At 44.0% G+C, this 23,629-nt stretch overlaps 1 protein-coding gene across 3 annotated transcripts in view; it reads right to left on the reverse strand.

Moving 5' to 3' along the window:
• sulf1 (sulfatase 1) overlaps positions 1–23,629 on the reverse strand; it is a 421,690-nt gene that overhangs the window by 239,945 nt on the left and 158,116 nt on the right. For 2 of the 3 annotated variants that reach the window (XM_041189450.1, XM_041189448.1), the window contains exon 4: positions 17,883–17,954. The exons of the other annotated variant lie outside the window; for it this stretch is intronic. The gene's annotated coding sequence lies outside the window, so the exon portion shown is untranslated. The remainder of the gene's footprint in view (positions 1–17,882; positions 17,955–23,629) is intronic. 3 annotated transcript variants of the gene reach the window in all.

Genomic DNA, 23,629 nt, shown 5'->3' on the forward strand with positions numbered 1-23,629 from the left:
GCTTGCAATTGGGCCCTGACCACACTGCCTGGCTAATTAACGGCCAGCCAGTGTGAAATGCATGCTGCAGCGCTGCTGGGGTGAGGGTGGGAGGAGCGCGAGTGCTGAAGTTCGTGCATGTGCACAGGTGCGTGCAGTAATAGCTCCCTGAGCCACAGAACTGCCTCAGGGAGTTGAAGATTTTTATCAATAAAAATAAGGATTTTTTAACTAATGAAAACATGCCCCTCATGTGACTCTGTCACATAAGCAAGCACATGTTAAATACGAGTGTAAAATGTTTTTTTTAAATCACTGGTCAAAACCTCATCCCGCCCATGGATGAAGTTTAGCCAAAAATGCAAAGGCCACTTGGCTTTTCCACCCACCCACCAACCGAACAGTTGGACGGGCAGCGAAAAATTCCAATCAATTGGTTAATTAAGGGCCTTAATAGGCCATTTAATTGTTGGCGGGTGTGATGTCGACTCCCGCGCGCGCCCGCCGACCGAAATATCGTGCGAGTGCATGATGGCGTCGGGATGCTTGCTTGAGCATGTTGGGCGCACGCCCACATGCCGAGCGAAAAATTCTGGCCTCTGAATTAGTAATCTTCATCAATCTATTCCATCGAAAAATGAACTTACATTTATGGAGAGATTTAGGGCAAGTTTGAAGTGGAATTATATAGCTCAATTTTTAAAATATTTGTAGTTCCACAAGGTTATATTCAGTATAACTCCTTCTATGCTCTACAGTACTTAATAGCACCCAGCACAGATAATATTGAGCTGTATAGCTAAATGTACTGAGGTTCTGGCCTCATTGATGAAAGCACTAATATTTCAGCCTGAGGCAGCTACTTTAATTTAATAATTATTTTGGGGTTTTCAAAATGGTTATAGTCACTTCTGGAAAGAAATATCACATATACTGTTAATCCATACTATGAACTTGTAATAATTCTCCGTAAAATTACATTGGGTTTATAGGCAAGAATTTGCCCCTTGGCGTGTTGGGGGTGGGCCCTGCTCACCGACATGTAAAATGACGCGGAATGACGTCGGGTGGAACTCCCGATGTTATCCCGCGTCATTTGCATTTTCAGGTTGGCAGGGGCGCAGCTGAGTCAGCTGTGCGCATGTTGACCTGTCAACAGCCTGTTGGGGCCATTCAAAAAGCAATTAAAGCCATTGGTGGACCTGCCCGTCCAACCTTAAAGGGAAAATTTTGCCCATAGTTTTACAAAATTCAACATGTAAATTGTGTAAGTAGAATAAACAATGCAAAATAATGGAGCTCTTCTTAGGGTGACTGACTGCCATCTGAACATTCCAAGAAGAATATTAATTCAAAGGGGTGGGCGGCCCAAAATATTATTTCACTAGTGAAGGAAGGAATTTAGAAATATTTAACATGTTCTCCATTTTATTCAACTTCAGCATTTAGAAGTAATCAGGTTTCCCTCACTCTTTTTCATGTAAGCCAACCATGCATATGTTTTAAAGGCAGTAAGTTGTCACTGAATTGCCAGAACTGGATTCCTAGTCCCCGTGGAGCTCTGTATTGCCTCTATATCCTTCAGTAGTGAGTGGAATAGGCATGCTGTTAAAACAGCAAATGCAGAGCAGTGGTTGAAAGAAAACTGAAAAATTGATCTGAGAGGTAGATCCATCTGACACCAGTGTTAGAAAGCAAACATTGACGTAACCGTGATAACTCATTTGGAGTGTAAAATGGAAGGGATGAAGAGATCCATCAAACAGTTCTCTAAATATGAATGTTGTTACCTAATGGAATGTAAAAGTAATGTTTAAAAAATGAACCACATTTATGGTGACGATTGAGGGTAAGTGCAGAGTGCCATTTTATAGTTCCATTTTCAAAACATTTGTGCCCCCACAATGCAATTTGCTGGTTTCATTTTTGCACAAGCTGCATTCGTCTCCCCTTTTATGTTGTATGTCCTTTAATTTAAAATAAAAATCTGCTGAACAAAGTTTTGTGAAGTTAGTACAAAAGCTAGTGGAATTACTTTTCCTGACAACTTCAATAAGCAGTCCCATGCAAATTTGTGTGGGGGTTGCCAGATGGAGCAGGGACATTGGTTAAGGATATTTTACTGTGTATAAGATTAAAGAAAATGTTATAACTAAATTCTCATTATAAGCCTCCTCAGTTTAGCAAAAAAAAACTTTTATCTTTGTCCACAACAAAGTAGCACCCTGTAAGTTCTAACTCAAAGGAAAACGTAATGGCAGTTTGAACAGGTTGCCAACCTAAAGGGATAAACATTCAAATAAATTTAAATGTGAGGATTATCATTTTTGAAGTTAGGATTATCTGTAGATGACACAGTAAACAGAAAACACAGCACCGGATTTTTTCTCACGAGGTGGGTAGCTGAAGTTGGTAAATTTTGCAGCTCGGCACACCTGTCTCAGGAAAAAGTGCCCCGAGTGGTGTGATTTTCCCTCGGGGAGTAGGGTGCAGGATGGAGATGGGCCCGTTGCCCATGGATGCAGATTGGAGGCAGCCACAGGGGTTGTCGTACCGTGGCGGGCTGTTTAAAAGGCATGCCTTGGTTCTCTGCAACTTCGGGAAGAGGAAACATTGTTGGTATGAAGCTGACCCGCTCCAAGCCAGCTCACCACACAGCACTAATGTAATGCAGGCAATCTGAATTGGGCAATGTGGGACTTCCGTCCCTCGCTGGAGAGGAAGTCCTGCCTTCAGGAGCTTCTAGCAGCTCCATCAGCCCTGGCATTGCTAAGAATGCATTAGTAGGTGTTGCTGGGACTGCAACCAGGAACAAGAAGAAGACCCGTGGATTCCGGAGCCATGAGCCATCTTCTTGGGCAGGGTGCATTTGGGCAATTGAGGGAGGAGGCAGCGGGCTGAGGGTGGTGTGTTTTAGAGCAGACAGGTAGGAAGAAAGAGGGGGGCTTCTATCTGAGGGGGGCTGCCCCCAAAGCAGAAAAGGCACCCCCCCCCCAAAAACAGCAACCATCCTCGCCCCCCCACTTTCCTCCTGCCGTTTGAAAACTATTTTTAAAAAAGCAGCCTGCCCACTCCTGTCTGACTGCCCATGCCAACCATTTGAAGATGTTGTCGGTGTATTACTGGGGTCAACTGGCTTGTTAACAAGCTCAATTGACCCCTAATTATTTATTTAAATATTGCGGGCAGGCTGCCGATTTCAGCGCCCGCCTATCCCCCATATTATGGGAGTGAGCTCGGGGGTGGGCGGGAATGGGGTGAAGTGGGCAACCACCCTATTTTATGTGCCCCTGCTGAAAACATGCCTGGTGGGAGCACTTAAAATACAGACCTTTGTCTCAGTTTTTTTTAAATATTAGGCCCTCTAGCCCTCACCACTTACATTCCCCCTGCCATTCTGCCCACTCCCCATGCCCATACATGCCAACCCATGCTGCCCACCTAGCCCAAATGGCCTTCCATACCCTCCATGCCAACCCATGTCCCCCACCCACCACCCTTTGCCCTTACACCCTCCATGCTAGCTCACCCAGTATCCACCGCAGAAAGACCTCAGAAGCCATGCTGACATGAAACAAAATAAAGTTCTAAATATCTGCTACAGAGTTCACCATATAAAAAACAATCCCATTCATGAAAGTCCGTTAAATACACTTAATACCCCACAGGTACTTAAATCCTTATAAAAACAAACATTTGTATTCATAATCCCACATCAAAGACAGCTAATTCTTTAATAACCTTTTCGAACTGTTAAACTGTAAATTTAAAATCTCCCACTGTGATAATAATAGGTTATGGAAAGCAGCCAACCATTAATAATGCTAAAATGATAGCACGTAAGGTCAAGTCAACAAAGCGCTACTGAAACGGCGAGAACAGTTTTTATCAACACACACAGGTAGTCAGTTGTTTGTTCAATTATTAAAGAGCTCTCCATTTACATAATTTGACAGCTTGACAGTTCTACAGACCTTATTTGTCCTTCAGGATCATTTATGACCTCTCGAAAGATTTGTAACTCTCATACTGTGAGGAAAAGCCCTGGCTCCAGTGCAAACAAGGTCTGTTTGAACTCAGCACTTAATTCAAATGGCCCTTCTGAGTTCAGATTTTCTATGTGTGGGGGTCATGTCCCACCCTGTTTCCCCCACATCCAGCAAAAATAGGATCTGTCAGAAATTGGTGCAGGACTTCTGAATCTGGGTCCCACCCACTATTTTTAAAGTTTCCCGTAAAGTTTCCCGGGGTCTCCGCAGCTCCATGAAAATCCAGCTATAAGATTTATTGTGGTATATCTGATGAGCTAATGCTCTTTTTGGGATCATGAATGCTGCTAACTTACATTTTATTTATTTTACCAATTCTTCTGCATTTGTTGTCCATCCCTACTTGCCTTGAGAAAGTGGTGCTGAGCTGCCTTCTTGAGCCACTGCAGTCCTTGTGGTGAAGGCAGTCCTACAATTCTATTAGGTAGAGAGCTCCAGAATTGTATCCAGTGACAGTGATGGAATGGCAATATATATTCAAGTTGGGATGGTATATGCCTAGTTGGGGGCCTTGGAGGTTCCCATGGGAATGCTTGTCCTTGCTCTTCCAGGTGGTGGAGTTTTCAGGTTTGGGGGATATTGCCAAAGAAGCTTTGGTGAATTGTTGCAGTGTATCCTGTAGATAGTACACACTAATGGCAACGGTGGAGGGTGTGGGTATTTAAGCCAGTGGATAGGGTGCTGACCAAGTAGACTGCTTTTTGCGGCCCTGCCTTCAGCTCCCTAGGCCCCAAGCTCTGGAATTTGCTCCCTAAGTCTTCTCGCATCTCTATCTCTCTTCATTTAAGTAGCTCATTGAAACCAATGCCATTCTCCAGGCTTTTGGTCACCTGTGCTAATACCTAATATAGTTTGATGTCAAATTTTGTTTCCTAACTTTCCTTTGAAGCACCTGGGATATTTTACTGTATTAAGGATGCTATATAAATCCAAGTTATTGTTTGTTGTTGATGAGCTAAAGATACTGCCCTGAAAAATTCCTGCAGTTCTGGGGCTGTGACAAGCATGGCATTTCCTTTTCTGTCAGTTATGACTCCAGCTATTGGAAGGGTTATACTTTAACCACCACTGACCAGATTTACTTGGGCTCCTCGGCACCATAATTCAGTCAAAAACAGCTTTGAGGTAGAAGGCAACTACTGTTACCTTTCTTCTTGCACATAGTTCTTACATTCCTATCTAAATCAAAGCTGCAATGAGGTCTGAAACTAAATAGATCTGGAGCCAGAGCTAAACATTGATGATGTTGGTTAAGTAGGTGTCGCTTGAAGGTATTAACGATGACTCCTTCCATTTCTTTACTGATAATTGAGAGGAAGCTGAGAAGGCTACAATGGGCAGGTTGGGTTTGTATTACACCTCGCCAAGTAGATTCCAGTTTAATAGCTGTACAGTTTGGCTAGGAGGATGGTTGGTTCTGGTGCACAGGTTTTTCTGCATGATTGCCAGGATGTTGTTTGGGTTCACAGCCTCCTCTGTCTCCAGTGTACTCGGTTGCTTCGTAATAATACGTGCAATGAGCTGAATTGATTGGACTCTTATATTGAGGCTGGTGGTGACCTTAGAGGGAGGCTAAGTAAAATCATCCACTTGGTACTTTTGGTTGAAGCCATTCATGAACACTTCACTCTTGTATTTTTTTATTGATTCATGGAATATGGACATCATTGGCTAGGCCAGCATTTGTTACCCATACCTAAATGCCCTTGAGAAAGTGCAGGCGAGTCACCTTCTTGAACCACTGCAGTCCTCTTGCACTCTTGCTGGAACTCGCTATGGTTGGAAGTGTCATTGTTCAAGAAACCTCACCTTGTTGGTTGCTTGGTTGACTGGTACAGCTACAGAGGTTTGTTTTGATTGTGGGACCACTGATCAATGATTGACATACAAATAGTCCTGTAGTAGTATGTTTATCGAATTTGTACCTCATTCTTAAGTACTGTTAAGTGCTGTTCCTGCTATGTTCTTCTACCGTCTCCACTGAAATAGGGTTGGCCTCCTGGTTTGATGGTGATCACAGAATATAGGGTGTGCTTTGCCATAAAGACATAAATTGTAGTGGTATGCTATCTTGTTGCTGTTGATGGCCTACAATGTTTTGGGCTGCTCAATCTGTCCTTACTTAGCATGGTGATAATGCTTCATTACATAATGACGGACACCTTCATGGTGAAGAATAAGACTTTGTCATCATAAGGACTGTTTGATGATCACTTCTGTTCATGTTATCATAGACACTTGTCTGCAACAGATCTTTTGAGGTGTAGGAGATCAAGTAGATTCTTTCCATGTGTTGATTTGGTCTGACACTACTGTGTCAATCTCAGTGGTACACACTGAAATTCCTGTGCCCTTTTTTCACTAATTGCTTCTTCTAAGTGATGTTCAACACAGTCATCAGTTAAGAGAAGATAATAGAGGTGATCAACTGGTTTCTTTGGCTTTGTGCGATCTGAAGCCATAGACTTCAGTGTCCAGAGCAAATGTTGCAGGCCGCCCCCAGACTATTCCCACCTGACTGTTGGGTTTAATCTGAGGTGAGACAAGGCCAATGTCCCCTTTAAAATGTAGTTGCTGCGCATACACCATTTATTTCAGTTTGTGTTTCCTTTGAATTTTTTTCTGCATGATTGCACACATATTATTTATCATAGAGCAAGGCCTGTTCTGTACATTTCAGGACATAAATGAAGCAGTTATCTTTTTCTAACAGTTCAGAAACTTTCATTGTTATTTTCCTGATAGCAGCTCATAAATTACTGGGCTGAATTTTTTGGCTGGTGCGTGTGTGTGTGTGTGTGTGTGTGTGCACGCGCGCGCGTGCGCGAAGCGGGAGCAGGTGCAGCCCGATCACCACCTGCAATTGGGTCCATGCTGCCATTATACTTGGGCAGGCCAATTAAGGCCCACCCAGCGTGAATTGCGGCTCCCGAGGACAGTGGGTAAGGTGGGGGGGGGGGGGGGGGGGGGTGGGGCACGGCGGGTCTGCAATGTCCGCCAGGTCCAATGGCGACCCGGGGGCCTGTTTTAAAAATTGCAGCCTGTCAAAGGCTGTGAACATGGCCAGTGGAAGGGCTCCCCAGAGTGCTGCTGCTGAGCAGGCCGGGCAGAAAGGAAGGGCAGGGGGGCACTGTGCACCTCGATTTTCCAATGATTGCCTTGCTGCCCTCCTCAAGGCAACACGGTAGGAGGTCCTCGTACCCCAGGACGGGAGGAGGAGACCCCCCCACACATGACCAAACATGCCTGACAGGAGGTGGCAGAGATCATGAGAACCTGCGACCGTGGTGCAGCGCACCTGGATCAAGTGCCGCAAGCACTTCAATGACCTGTTGCGCTCAGGAAAGGTGAGTACCATGTTGGCATTGGTCACTTAACCCAGCAGGTAGGATTTGCCCCCTGGTGCCCACCACCTCTCAAGTCTGAGTGTAGTGACTGCATTGAATCATTGACGGTATGTGTCCTTCGCTAGTTGGGCCAGCAGATATTGCCCAGGCCAAGGTCACCCTGAGATGGTAGTGAAGAGATGGGTTCTACCCTCGCAGCATTGGTACACTGTGACTCACATTACTGTTTTGGGGGCAACCTGGAGGATCTGCACCTAGGTGCAGTGCTGGAATTCCAGGACATGTCAAAGTCAGGGTGATGACATGCTGGGAGGGGAGTTTCAAGGTGGCGTGGCACCGATCTGCTGTCCTCTGTGCTCCACATGCTTGTGCCTCCTTGCTTTGGAAAGGTTAGACCATGTGGTGCCTAATGTGATGTAGGCAGTATTTGGCCAAGGGGGTGGGGGAGTGGGGGCAGGCCTAGCATCTATGTGTGAGTTTTCGGCAGCAGCGGGGTGAGGAGACACTGAGCCCTGCAATGTCTGACTCTGGTTGGGATGGGCTGTCCATAAAGAGAGTCCAGGTACAATTAGCACTAATCAATGCTCTTCGTTCCTTTTCAGGAGAAGAATGCACATAATGCTGCCGAGTGGATGAGGACTGGCGGCCGGTCGGCCCTGTTGCCGATTCTCAGCTGCTTCAAGCAGGAGGCTCTAGATTTGGAGAGGTGCCATGCACTCAGGTCCACCAGTGTTGGTGAGGCTGGGGTGCCCCGGGCAGGTATGTTTGCCCAGCAGTGAGGTCACCATTGTTCTCCCAGCAGCCTTGGCAGCGCTGAATGTTCAGTGATTGAAGTTTGCAACATGGCTTGACCGTTATTTATGGAAGGATGTGCACATAATGATCTAGAGGATAGGGATACACATTGACACTGTCGCCACGTTAACTGATCCAATGTCCTTGTTCTTCCTTTCAGCATCAGCGGAGCAGGGCCGGGAGGAGGAGCAGCAGAGGCCCCCTTCTCACACCTGAGGGCCCTGAAGTTTCATCAGCGTCACACCATCTCTGCCAGGCAGGCACCAGTGCAGATACTAGCACCTCGGTGGGAATTAGAACATCGGCTAGTGTCCCAGGGCACAGCGGTGAGGGCACTTCACAGTCACTGGAGGAGCTGGCAGAGACAGAGAGTGCCCATGGCGCCAACAGTTGGAGGACTGCAGGGCATCAGGCACATGCTCAGTCGGTGCCTGATGATGTGCCTCTGGAGTTGTCTGCGACGCAGCAGCTGCAGGAAATGCAGCCGGGTGTGCGGAAGCATCTGGGGGAGATACATGAGGCTATGCTTGGCTTGGTGTCTGTGGTGGAGGAGTCTACACGGTCTATCGATGAAGCCATGAGCCTCATGGCCGAGCGCCATGGATCCTACATGGAGAGAATAGTGAATCTCATGGAAAGGGGGCTCCAGGAGACCCATCATGTCCTCCTGGGATGTGCTGTGACCTGCAAGCCCTCACATCAGCATTGACTTCAGCTGGTCAATGCCAGTGCGGGAGATGGTCTGGGCACCAAGTTTCCCAGCTTGGTGACCATCCATCCACAGTGAGCAGGGAGGTCCGAAGCAGACTCCTCTCACGGCAGCTCCTCTGCCCCTCTGCCAGTGACTGTCGTATCTGATGAGGCTGTGATGACTGAGGAGATGCCAGCAGTGGTACTGACCGCTCCCTCCCAGGCAGGGCCAGCACAGGCTCCACTGGCCAGGGGACAACCATCAAGGTCATCAAAGCAACAAGACAGCAGAGTCAACAGGCTGTCTCCAATGCCAGTGCCAGCAAGAAGGTGGGGGCACCACTTGTACCACTCGGAAACATAAGTTAAAGGCATGAGCATAAGAGAGGCTGGTCACGGGTGATTTTCTGTTCATTTATATTTGGTTTATATGTCTGCTGGTATGGATATCAACGCCAGTAATGGCAATGTCATTATGCATTCACTGTGACAATAACATTAAATTTGCTTTGGTTCAGATGGCCTGAGTATGCTTCACCCTTTTTCTTTCTGGCGCAGGGTATGCCAGTATGTAATGCTGGATGTGAGTGGCTGGATACTTTATTGCACAGGCATTGAGTGGACTTTGGGTGCAAATGAAAGGGTCATTTCAGACATCCGGGATGGAGACAGCAGCCCCGGCATGAAGTGGAAGCAGATGTTTGGCAGCCTAGCTGAAGGAGTGTTGGATCAAGGAGCCCCTGGTGTCCCTGCCTCCCTGGAGGTTACAGAGGTCTGCCTCCACACCCTCAGCATTTTCCTCACCATGCTCCTCTTCTGACTCATTACTGGATTCATAATCTGTGGCCTGTGCAGCTGTGTCCTCTTCCTCCAGTGGGTCCACCCTTGCCAGTGCCATATTGTGGAGAGTGCAGCACGCAACCACTACCAGTGACATGTGTTCTGGGAGGTCTTGTCGTGTACCCCCTAAGTGGTTCAGGCATTGGAAGTGCATCTTCAGAAGAACTATGGTCCTCTATACCAGCGTCCTTGAGGAGGCATGACTCGTATTGTAATGCTTCGCTGCCTCTGTTCTTAGGTAGTGGAGAGGCATCATGAGCATCTCTTCAACAGAAAGCCCTTGTTACCCAGCAGCCAACTGTCCAGTCGGGCTGGAGTACTGAAGAGCCTCGGCACCTGGGCTTGTCTCAGAATGAATGCATCATAGAAGCTGCAAGGTCAAGGGTACCTTGCACAGACTTGCAGAGTCTGTATCCTGTGGTCACACATTATCTGCACATTCGTGACGAAGGCACCCAGCTGACCCTCTGGCACCTTGATGGCCACATCTTGTGCAGTAGGTTGCATCCTTGGTGCGGGGGAACCCCACAATTGCTGCAAACCCTCTGGCTCGCTCAGCCTGGCTGGCCTCGTCCGTATGGTAAAGTACTCACCTCTACAGAGCTTTTGTCACCAGCCTGATGCAACTGTGGACAGCAGATTGGGAGACTTCACACAGATCCCCCAATGGCCCCTGGAAAAAGTCAGGGGCATAGAAGTTGAGGGCCACTGTGACCTTCAGAGCCACTGGCATGGGGTATCCAGTCACACAGTCAGAGCTAATCTCAGGTCTAATAAATGGAGGTCATGCTCTCCCTTGAGAGGCGAAGCCTCCTTTGGCATTGCATCTCAGACATATTGAGGTAGTTGCGTCGCTGCCTGTAAACTCTGGCAACATGATAGTGGTGTCTTCTGTGGCCCCTTCTGCCTTGGACTACCTGCTGGCCCTGTGCTCCTTATGCCTGCACCTCTCCTTCCACAGATCCTTCTTCTGGAGGTTGCATTGGGACACCTGGCCTCCTCTCCCTTCAGCCCTTCTCTTCTTCCTCAGAGGAGGTGCCACCAGCAGAGACCACGATCCCAATTATCAGGGTAATGGAAAGCTGTCTGACACCTGGAAGGGTCCACACAGTCTGAATCCTCTGGGGTCCTTGCAGACACCAATTAAGTCCTGAAATGAAGCCTGGAAATGCTAAGAATGAAGCCCCAAACAGAGAAGAAGTTGCCAAATACCAATAAGCAACCAGCAGCAAACTATTGCCAAAAGTCCTCACCACTCACACTGCCAATGCCGCTGACCCTTTTTATCCTGCACTTGGATAAAGTTTTTGAAATTGTTGGCTGCCCACCTGTCCATTTTGCCTGTGCGACAAGGGCGAAATCACACAGGCAACGTAAAATGCATGGCCTTAACTGGCGGGCATGGCTTCGAGTCCCGCCTGCCGACCGAAGTATTGCACGAGTGCGCGATGACGTCGGGACGTTCACTCGACATCATCACGTACTATTTTACGCGCGAGCATGTCAGGCGCACAGCCGAACACCGAGCGAAAAATTCTGGCCATGACCTCCCAATTAGTACTCCATCACCATAGTCACTTTTTTTCAATTCTTTCATGGGATGTAGGCATTGCTGGCATTTGTTGTCTATCCCTAATTGCCCTTGAACTGAGTGGCTTGCTAGGTCACTTCAGAGAGCACTTAAGAGTCACATGTAGGCCAGATCAGGTGAGGATGGCAGGTTTCCTTCCCTATTAATGAACCAGCTGGTATTTACAATGATCAATGATAATTTCATAAGATAAAGGCAAAATACTGCATATGCTGGAAATCTGAGACAAAAACAAAACATGCTGGAAAAACTCAGCAGGTCTGACAGCATCTGTGGAGAGAAAGACAGAGCTCACGTTTCAAGTCCATATGACTCTTCTTCAGAGCTAATGGGAAGTAGAAATGTGTGAAATATATACTGTTTAAGGGGGATGGAACAGGTGAAGCTGGATAGAAGGCCAGTGATAGATGGAGGCAAAGGAGAGATTGCAAAAGATGTCATAAACAAAAGGTCAAAGGGGTGTTAATGGTGGTGGTACTGGCTAAAGGAGGTGCTAATGGTGACATTAAGAATAGAAAGCAGAATGTGATAATAGCCGGACCAGGGTAAGCACTCTGGAAAGAACAACATGGGCAAGTGACAGATGGCTCTTTTGGGGGTGGGGTAGGAGGAGGGGATGGTGGCGGGAAAAAAAAATCAAAAATATGCTAAAAGCTGGGGATAAAACAATGAATAACAATGGAAATAAAATTTAAAAATAATAATAAAAATAAGTGGGAAAAAAATTAAAATGTAAAAATATAAATTAATATTGAAAAACGGGGATCAAAAAGGGGCGAGGATGGAAGTTCATGGTCTGAAGTTGTCGAACTCAATGTTAAGTCCGGAAGGCTGTAAAGTCCCGAATTGGAAGATGAGGTGTTATTCCTCCAGTTTGCGTTGAGCTCCACTGAAACATTGCAGCAGGCCAAGGACGGACGTATGGACGGACAGGAAGGTGTGGGTTACACTTGTGAACAGACTGAAGGTGTTCCGCAAAGCTGTCACCCCATCTATGTTTGGTTTCTCCAATGTAGAGGAAACTGCATTGGGAACAGCGAATGCAGTAGACCAAATTGAGGGATGTGCACGTGAAACACTGCTTCACTTGAAAGGCGTGTTTGGGCCCTTGGACAGTAAGGAGGGGTGAAGTAAAGGGGCAGGTGTTGCACCTTCTGTGATTGCATGGAAAAGTGCCATGGGAGGGGGTTGAGGTGTTGGGGGTGATGGAGGAGTGGACCAGGGTGTCCTGGAGGGAATGGTCCCTACAGCATGCTGACAGGGGGTATGAAGGGAAGATGTGTTTGGTGGTGGCATCATACTGGAGTTGGCGGAAATGGCGGAGGATGATCCTTTGAATGTGAAGGCTGTGGGCTGAAAAGCGAGAACAAGGGGGATCCTATCATGGTTCTGGGAGGGAGAGGAAGGTGAGAGGGCAGAGGCGCGGGAGGTGGGTCAGTCACAGTTGAGGCCCGGTCAACCACTGTGGGTAGGAAACCTCAGTTAAGGAAGAAGGAAGACATGTCAGAAGCACTGTTTTGGAAAGTGGCATCATCGGAACAGATGCGACGGAGGTGAAGGAACTGAGAGAATGGGATGGAGTCCTTACAGGAAGCAGGGTGTGAGGAGCTGTAGCCAAGGTAGCTGTGGGAGTCGGTGGGCTTGTAATGAATATTGGTGGATGGTCTATCACCTGAAATTGAGACAGAGAGGTCAAGGAAGGTAAGGGAAGTGTCGGAGATGGACCTTGTGAAAGTGATGGAGGGGTGGAAATTGGAAACAAAATTGATAAATTTTTCCAGGTCCAGACGAGAGCATGAAGCAGCACTGAAACAGTCATCAATGTGCTGAAAAATGAGTTGTGAGCGGGTGCTTGAGTAGGACTGGAACATGGAATGTTCCACACACCCCATACAGAGACAGGCATAACTGGTAGTTTCATGGTCATCATTACAGAAGCTAGGTTTCAATTCCAGTTTTTAAAAACTATTTGCATTTAAATTCAACCAGCTGTTGTGGTGGGATTTGAACTCTTGTCCCCAGAGCATTAGACTAGACCTCTGGATTACCAGTTCAGTAACATTGCCACCACAACACCATCTTTCCAGTGTAGCCATTTTTCCTTTCATGTAATGACCTGAGTTCAGAATTCAAATGGCACAATTTGTTCTAATTATCAAGTGCCACTGAATGGCAATTTACACACATTATTGGACTAACCTATTATAGCATGCACTCTATTACAAACTACAGCAAGATTTAACAATAATATCTGTAAAGTAAATATATTAAACACAGAAAAGAAAACATCCTTTAATGCCTTGCATTACTTTACTGAGAATAGAGAAATAACATATGGAAGATTTATGAAATCCTTACTGATACTGTGAAAAATACAACTCTCCATTTCCTTGAGGGCTGCATTGTGCAATGTCAGGCTAGAAAGGAATGAAGAAGTTTCACTGCTACATAATTCTATCATTAATGCTCAGAGTGGCAATCTGAAACTGCCATATCCAACCAAAGCTCAGCTCATTGCTCCAAAATTGACAATTATCATAGCTCTACATTGCTGGAATTTCATTACATTTCCTACATAAAGAAAATAGTTGAGCATATTTACTAAATTGTAAGTCTCATAAAAATCAAAGGAGGGAAAGCTGATCAATTTTCTATGTTGAAATCATGCTGTACTATGTATTGTGATGGAATTGTTTGACACATTCAAATTAAGTGAGTTAATATCTTTGTTATAAATAGTGTTTTCATGCTAATATCATCTACATAGTCCGATTTCATCTCATTTTTATTGCACCCTTTACCCATCGCCACTGAGCTTGTTGATCTGCATGTCCCAATGTCCCCTATTTAGATTCCTCATCCTCATGCTTAAATCCATTCATGTCCTTTCCTCCCTATCTCAGTAACCTTCTCAACCTCGCAAACCTTTAAGAACTCTAGATTCTACCAGTTCTAGTCTTTTGCATTCCCCTTGTTTCACATCACATTCGGGGCTATGCCAGCAGCCATCTAGACCCTAAGCTCTGGAATTCCCTCCCAAACATTCCTGCCTCACAACATCCTTCTCTTCCTTTAAACCCCTCCATTTTGACCAAGCTTTTCTTACCTTCCTAACTTCTGTTTCTTTGGCTTGGAAACAATTCTTTTTGTTGAAGCACCTGAGGGATATTTTCTCTATTTAAGGTGCTGTGTAAATGTAATTTGTTTTTGTCCCTTTACAATTACCATATTTTAATTACAGGGAAAAAATAAATCACAAGCAATCCAACTCATTCATTGAAAACTAAAAGCAAAATACTGTGGATGCTGAAAATCCAAAATAAAAACAAAAAGTGCTGGAAAAGCTCAGCAGGTGACGCAATCGGGGGAGAGAGAAACAAAGGTAACGTTTCGAGTCCAATATGGCTCTTCTTCGGAGGTGGGCAGAGGTAAAAATATGATTTTTTTTATGCTGTTGAAAAATGGGGGGAGGGGCAGGTGGAGCAAATATGTTAGAGGGCAGGAGAGATTAAATGACAAAGATGTCATGGAAAACAAAGGAAGTGGTAATGATAGAAGCAGGGTGTGAGGAAGTGTAGTCGAGGCAGCGATGGGAGTCGGTGGGTTTGTAATGAATATTGTTATCACCAGAAATAAAGACAGAGGTCAAGAAAGGGGAGTGTCGGAGATGGACCACGTGAAGGCAAGAGAGGGGTGGAAATTGGAAGCAAAATTGCTGAATTTTTCCCGTTCCAGATGAGAGCATGAAGCTGCACCAGTACAATCATCTATGTACTGGAAAAAGAGTTGTGGGAGCAGGCCTGGGTAGGACTGGAACAAGGAATGTTCCACATACCCTACAAAAAGACTATCATAACTGGGGCCCATGAGGGTACCCATTGCCACACCTTTTATTTGGAGGAAGTGAGACAAGTTAAAGGAGAAAATTGTTCAGTGAAGACCTCCATTCTCCAAGGATGGTCTGAGGGCTCTCTGCTTCTTCCTTAAACAGAAGCCTGAACAATCCCCATCCACCACCACCCTCCTCTGCCTGGATGACCTTGTTCTCTCATTGAACAATTTCTCCTTTAACTTGTCTCACTTCCTCCAAATAAAAGGTGTGGCTATGGGTACCTGCACAGGCCCTAGTTATGCCAGATTTTGTGGGCTATGTGGAGCATTCCTTGTTCCAGTCCTACTCAGGCCCACTCCCAGTACATTTTTCCAGTGCATCAACGATTGTACCAGTGCCGCTTCCTGCTGTCATCTGGAACTGGAAAAATTAATCAATTTTGCTTCCAATTTCCACCCCTCTCTCACCTTCACATGGTCTATATTTGACACTTCCCTTCCTAGACTGTCTACCACTATTTATTACAAGCCCAGTGACTCCCACAGCTACTTTATAACACATACTAGATTTATTTAAACTATTTTCCTACATGGCGATTTTGCAGGCCTGACACACAGCACAAAAAGTATCTCTGACAAGTGCAAAATTGGCAGTTTCACCTAGTGATACCACAGGAAAATGTTACATTGGCAAAGTGCGAAGTGTTCTTCTGAGGTTGTTGTTGAAGAGCAAGTAATTTTTATTCTGCATTTAACTGTGGTACACCAGTTTTGGGAGTGCCTCATGCTCACACTGGAGGCTGGATTTCCCTCTGCTATCCCACCCTTTACTCATAAATGATAGCAGGAAGGAGTTTACCTCTGCTGTCTCCATCACCCAAGGTGGTGGTAGTCCCTCATGCAGTGGTATTAAGCAACCTAAATTGCAGGATGGAGGGAGAAGGCCGAGTAGTGGCCCCTTCTTCTTCCACATCAGTCCAATGCACATTCTTTTTTCAGCCCCGGTCTCAGCACTTCCAAGATTTTGCAGCTTGTAGGAGGTTCTTACCCTTCATAACAAATGATCCCAGATCCAGCAAAATGGGTTGGGGGTTACAGCAGGGCCATAGTGGTTGGTTGAAGGCATGCCCAACTTGCTACTAAGGGGAAATTCCGTCCAGAATGTCAAAAATGGGAAATGCTAAATTTCCCACCCAGAAGAAACCTTTACTGAGGAGCACAAAAACTCACCAAATTCAAATAATAACAGAGCAGAATGCAAACTGATGAAGGACCTTAACTTTTTTGGGAGTACAGGTAAGCTACCTCTTTCAAATAATTGTGCATAATTTCCAGATTTTATATTACTCGGAAACAACATCAAGTCACCTAATTAAAGGAAATTACTGAATGTGTAGTATATGGTCTAGCCAATGAGTCTGCTGCCCACGCTGCCTCATTCCTCAGCTTCTGTCACAGGCAAATGATGAGATATGTATTAATACTGTTTATTATTACTAAGCATGCACTGAAAATTAAAGCAGAATGTTCCTTCCCCAAACCTCAGCCCCTGGGTATCTCTCAATCAAGGGAACTAATTCAAAAAGCAATTAGTGCTTTAGGCATTTTACACATTAGAAACCCTATATTGTCCTGTCTTTCTGAAGTTTATGATAATTAATAACATGTACTGCATTGTCTCTTTCAGCAAATATTTATTTTTGGACATGATACAGCAAAGGAACAGTTCCCAATTATGGTTAAACACCTCCATGGGAGGCTTTTGTGCAAACGTGAAGAATGCAGTGAAATAAGAAACGTCCTCATAGGCTTGTTTTCAGCTTTCCATGAGCTGAAAGGATTTTTTTTGTCCCTAATACGTGCATAACAATGATATGCTATCACACTGCAGATTGCTATTTACTGATTCTGCTGGAAAGAACATGTGAATGCTTGGTGAGTACAGAATTCAGTCTAGGGGATTATCTTAATTATTTTAGACAGAGGGCGTCAGTGGTTACGGGAGGCAGACAGGAAAGTGAAGTAGGGACCACAACCAGATCAGCCATGATCTTAGTGAATGGGAGAGCAGGCTCAAAGGGCTGAATGGCCTTTTCCTGCTCCTAAGTCCTATGTAAGATCTGAACATTTGGTTATATTGCCCTCTCTGTTGCCCTCTCTATTGGGAGGTGTAAATAAAGTTAGCTCGATAATGGAATGATTTGGTCTTCCTTCCTTCCTTCCTGAGTTCTCTGCCCAAAGGCAGGTCCTTGGAAATTATTTGCTGAACCATGGCAAAATGCCATGATTTTGTTACTAGGGGTATGGCACAGAGGCAAGCCCTGAATCTACCGCAGCTGGAGGATTGAACCCCAGGCTATTGACATTAATACAATCCATATGCTAGCCGTCCAGTCAACTGAGCTAACCAGTTCCCTCTATTAGTGCAAAATATAACAGAAAGGTGGTGACAAGACTAGAGTAGAATTCATTTTTACATTTCTTTTGAGACTGAAGAATGTTATGTCATATTTTTGGAACTTCTAAAGTTGATTTTGATGCTGTTTGAGTAATTTGAAATGTTGCTTATGTGCACATCATATTCAGCTACGTGGTGACTCTGCATGGTACATATTTGAAAAATTGCACTGGAGGCATATTTGGAGACAATGGGGGAAATTCAGCCCTAACAAAGAGGACTGGTGTAATTACAAAAAGGTTACACATTTATCTGAAAGCAAATAGAATAGGAAATGAGGATAAAGTACATGTGTTCCTCACCATGCTGAGGCCAGATGCTTTCGAAGTGGTGTCCAGCCAATGTTGCCTGCAAGATCCCAGTATGAGTCTATTCTGAAATTAATAAGATCTGGACTCTTATTCTGGCACGACTACAATTGAATCACAGAATGACCGAAATGTTACAGCACAGAAGTTGGTCATTTGACCCACAGTGTTCCAGCACTCGGTCAATTTAGTGTTAGGATGGAATGTGATGATACATCCTATGACTTGCCATTGGTAGCAGGTGGAGAAAACAAGGTCTTCCTGATGGGAAGGAATTGGCTTAAGAAAATATGGTTAGACTGAGCTGAGTTATTTACAGTAGGGATCAGTAAGAATACAGCTGACATTGAGAAAGTGCTAAGAGAGCACAAAGTGATCTTCGAGCAAAGAGAACCAAATGATCAAATTCGGCAACACAAGGCCAAAGATAAGATAAAGGACTATGTACAGCTGACATTTTACAAGGTTAGGCCAGGGTATGCTCCATTGGAAGTAGTAAGTTAAGAGCTGAAAAGATAAGAAAGAACAGAGGCAATTAAGAAGGTGAAGAGCGGTGTTTGGGTTGCACCGATTATGGTAGTTCAAAAAGCAGACAGTTCCATTCGGATTTGTGGAGTTTATAAGCAAACGTTAAATAAAAGTGATCAAGAATGATACTTAACCACTGCCTACCTGTGAAGATTTGTTTTCTAATTTAGCCAATGGAAAGGGGTTCAGTAAAAGAGATTTGTCAAACGTATTCTCAACTGACAAGAACAAGGAATTGCTTACCATTCATACACACACATGATGGTATCAGTATGAAAGGGATGTCTATTGCTTCTGTATTGTGTCATTGATCAGGTACTAAGTAGGATGAAAGGAGTATACTCTTCTGGAGAAGGCTAACAAGAGATTTGATAGAGATGTTCAAAATCATGAGGGGGCTGGACAGAGTAGATAGGGAGAAACTATTCCCACTCATAAAAGGATCAAGAGTGAGAGGGCACAGATTTAAAATGATTTGCAAAAGAAGCAAATGCAATGTGAGAAACAACTTTTTCACACAGCGGATTGTTCGGGTCTGGGTGTTGTGGAGGCAGGTTCAATTGAGGCATTCAAGAGGGCATTAGATAATTATTTAAATAGAAACAATGTGCAGGGTTACGGGGAAAAGATCAAGGAATGGCACTGAGTCATAATGCTCATTCGGAGAGCTGGTGCAGAAACGATGGGCCGAATGACCTCCTCCTGCACTGCAACAATTCAGTGATTCTTAGATGACATTCTAATTAGCAGTATGACAGAGAAAGAGCACATTGTAAAGCTGAATGATGTCCTAGATAGATTTCAGGAATATGGTATCAAAGCTAAAAAGTGCAACTGTTGCTTCATAGTATATCTGGTTCACCAAATAGATGATGAAGTTCATCCCTGACTTAGCTAATACATTCATTCCACTGTATCACTGCTCAAAGAGGGAAGAGTTTGGGAGTGGTCTCTGGAGTGTCAGAAAGCTTTCTAAGTGAAGGAAGTATTGACTTGTGATGCTTTTTGACTCACTCTGATCCTAAGAAACAACTGGTTTTAGTACACAATGCCTCATTCCAGGGGTTAGGTGTGATGTCATCTCACATAATGGAAGACATTTGGAGAAGCTGTAGCACATGCTTCATGTATTTTAAAGATGTCACAACAAAATAACTCAAGTTGAGAAGGAGGCATTAACGATCCTATATGGTGTTATTAAATTACACAAATACTTGTATGGAAGGAAGTTCACTTTGTTAGCTGACCACCAAGCCCTTATGATCATATTTGGTCCAAAGAAGAGAGTATCATCCCTAGCGGCAGCATGGCTTCAGAGATGGGCGTTGATGTTGATAGACCATCAGTGCGATATTAAATACCGTAAGTCAGAAGATCATGTAAATGCAGACGTTCTTTCGAAATTTCCTAGTGAAGACTGATTCTTTTCTGGCCACTGAGAATTACTTTACATACACAACTGACATGCCAGTGTCTACCAGAGAAATTAGTGAAAAACTCACAAATTTGTGGTGCTCAGTAAAGTGTTCAGTTAATGACCGGCCTAAAGAGCGTGATGCTGAGAAATTGCAGGAGTGTTTCACACGTATAAGTAAACCAAATGTAGATCAAGGCTTAATGTACATCAAGGGTTTAAGAGTCATTATTCAGCCAAAGTTTAGACGGAAATTGTTAGAGGAACTCCATCAAGAGCACACAAAGATAAAACACATGAAAGCAGTAGCAAGAAGCAATTTTTTGTATCTAAAGGTGGACAGAAATATTGAGGAGTTGGTGAAAAGTTATAAAGTGCGTCTCAGAATGAGAAATGATTCGACCAAGGTTCCTTTCATTCCATGGACAAACACAAGAAAACCATGGGAACGACTACATGTTAATTTGTTTGAAGTAGAAGGGAAAGGGCACCTTGCTTTGGCCAATAGCTATGGCAAGTCGATAAATGTTGAGTCTATGCCCAATACCTAAGTGCCAAAAATTTATTGTGGTTTTGAGAAACTTGTTTGAAACATATGGGTTGTTAGAAGTATTGGTATCAGATAATAGTCCATAGTTTAGGTCAGGAGAGTTTAAATATTTCTGAGTAAGAATGAAGTCAAACACACTCTAGTACCACCATATCACCAAGCATCAAATGGTACTATAGAACGAAGTGTACAGGTTTGTGAAGAGGTCTTTGCAGAAGTATTTGTTAGGTGACAAGCTAGGCAGTAATTTCATGTTTCTCTTTGCATTGGCTAGGCAAGTTTTTGTTCTCTTACAGAATAACCCCACAGTTGCCAATAGGCTGCTCACCTTGCAAGTTAGTGTTCCTGGGACAATGTTTAGTTTACTTAAGACTGACATCAATAGCAAAGTACGAGAAAAGCAAGAAAAAGTGAAGATGAGTCATGATACATGAGGCATGAAACTTAGAAAAGTTAGTGCTGGTTAGAAAGTTATGCTGAAAAATCACCAAGGTGATAAGGAGCAGTATGTGATTGGCGTTGTTGTAATGAGACTAGGTGTATTCACATATCTAATGAACTCTGGAGAGAAACTCCATCAGTGTCATGTAGATAATTTGCCTGAAAGACGAAATCTGATAAAGGGAGAGCTGGAGAAATCTCTGATCAATTAAATTCCTCCTCCAGCCCTAAGTGAAAGCCAGAAAGTGTAAGTTGTAAAGAAATTGAACATTTGCTGGTATTACAGAATTCACCGGGAGAGCGAAGTGAGCCAGGGTCTTTGATTAAGACAAATCAATCAATCTCACAGTCCCAACCATTAAATGGAGTTGATAGTCAAAGTCAAAGTTCAGATCTGACACAGTCAGAGATGCTGAGAGAGCAGAGGCAAGCTTATGGAAATGGAAGGAGATACGCAGTCAGAAAAATAAAGTCAGATAGGTTGGAAGGAAGAAGAAAAAAAAATGTTCTTCTTATTACTTCTGAACAAATGATATTTTTGTTAAACACATTCTGTGTTAGGAAAAAAAATATTTTTACATGTAAATTCCTCAGTCAGAATTGTTCATATGTGTTTTAGTTGTGATTACAGTAAAAACAAGTATGCAACCCAAACTGTTAATTTTTCAGTTTTTGCTGATGTTGGTTTAGTCATATTGTATTCTGGGAACTTCTGTCCATGTACTATTTTACATTTTAGTGGTATAAGTTTTATTTGAAGTGGGGACGGAGTGTAGTATTTTGCAAGATCTGAGCAGTTTGTTATGTCACTCACTCTGTTGGGAAGGCATAAGTAAAGTTAATTCAATAATGGCTGCCTGCAGCTAAGCATGTTAGTCTCACTCAGTGCAATACACAACAATTATAATGACCACTTGTTAATGGGTTCAGCAATGTTGCACCCATTTTTATACCAGAGAAGGAATGGTTCCCTTAAAGCTGAGAGTAGACTAAATGCATGTTCACTAGAGCACAGTGGCACACAGACCAGAACATTTTAAACTGTGCTGTTCAAACTAGTCGATTTCAGCCAGAGCACAAAAGCCCTCTAAATGACAATGCTCCAATTGCTGGTCTCAAGCATTGGTACTGGTGGACTTATGTTCAGGTCCCACTCAGTGAAACTGACATTTCGTGCTTCAACATTGGGGCTGCAGTAAGTCAGCCAGAGTTCCCATTCCTGATAGCTATCCATTTACCCATACTAGGAAGCATCTATGTGTGAATGTTTGTTAAGACAGGAATGAACTTGGGAAATTCCAGCTTTGGTCAAAAAGTCTGCCAATGCTCACAATAAAGAATCACATACACAAATAATGGCATTTGGTTAATGTACTGGAGGATGCTGGTGTCCATGACACTGTGCCCTGACATGAGTCAGTGCCTCCAAATGATCAGGGAAGAAAAATCAAACAAAAATGGAAAACATTTAATGCTCCATGCCTCTCTAAAAGTCAGACATTTAATACCTTTAGGATTCTTTTCTTGGGTTTCTGACAGCAATGCTCAAGAACATACACACGAACATACGAATTAGGAGCAGGAGTAGGCTACTCAACCCTTCAAGCTTGCTCTGCCATTCAATAAGATCATGGCTGATCTGACTGTAACCCCCTGCCTACCCCTGATAGCCTTTCACCCCTTGTTAATCAAGAATCTCTCTAGCTCTGCCTTAAAAATATTCAAAGACCCTGCTTCCACTGACTTTCAAGGAAGAGAGTTCCCATGACTCACAACCCTCCAAGAGAAAATATTTCTCCTCATCTCTATCTTAAATGAGCGACCCCTTATTTTTAAACCATGACCCCTAGTTCTAGATTCTCCCACAAGAAGAAACATCCACTTCACATCCATTCTGTCAAGACCCCTCAGGATCTTAAAGGTTTCGATCAAGTCACCTCTTACTCTTTTAAACTCCAGTGGATACAAGCCTAGCCTACCAACCTTTTCTCATAAGACAACCTGCCCATTCCAGATATTAATCTAGTATACCTTCTCTGAATTGCTTCTCATGCATTTACATCCTTCTTTAAATAAGGAGACCAATACAGTACACAGTACAGCAGATGTGGTCTCACCAGTGCCCTATATAAGTGAAGCATAACTTCCCTATTTTCATGTTCAATTCCTTGCACAATAAACAATAACCTTCTATTAGTTTTCCTAATTACTTGCTGTACCTGCATGCTAACTTTTTTATGATTCATGCATTATGACATCCAGATCCCTTTGCATCTCAGAGCTCTGCAATCTCTCAACATTTAGATAATATGCTTCCTTTTTTAGTTTTACTGCCAAAATGGACAATTTCATATTTTCCCACATTATACTCCACTTGTCAGGTCTTCGCCCACTGATTCACCCTATCTATGTCACTTTGTAGCCTCCTCACAACTTACTTTCCTACCTGTCTTTGTGTCGTCAGCAAATTTAGCGACCTTACCATCTGTCCCTTCATCCAAGTCATTTATATAAATTATAAAAAATTTAGGCCCCAGCACTGATCCCTGTGGCACATCACTTGTCACATCCTGCCAACCAGAAAAAGACCCATTTATGGCTATCCTCTGTTTCCTGTTAGCTAGCCAATCTTCTATATTAGCCCCTACTCTATAAGGTTTTATTTTCTGCAATAACCTTTAATGTGGCACTTTATCAAATGACTTCTGGAAGTTTAAGCACAGTAGATCCACTGGTTCCCGTTTACCCACAGTACACATGACTCCTTCAAAGAACGCCAATAAATTTCACAAAACCATGCTGACTTTG

This window comes from Carcharodon carcharias, chromosome 6 (assembly GCF_017639515.1).
Source record: "Carcharodon carcharias isolate sCarCar2 chromosome 6, sCarCar2.pri, whole genome shotgun sequence".
NCBI classification, from domain to species: Eukaryota; Metazoa; Chordata; class Chondrichthyes; order Lamniformes; family Lamnidae; genus Carcharodon; species Carcharodon carcharias.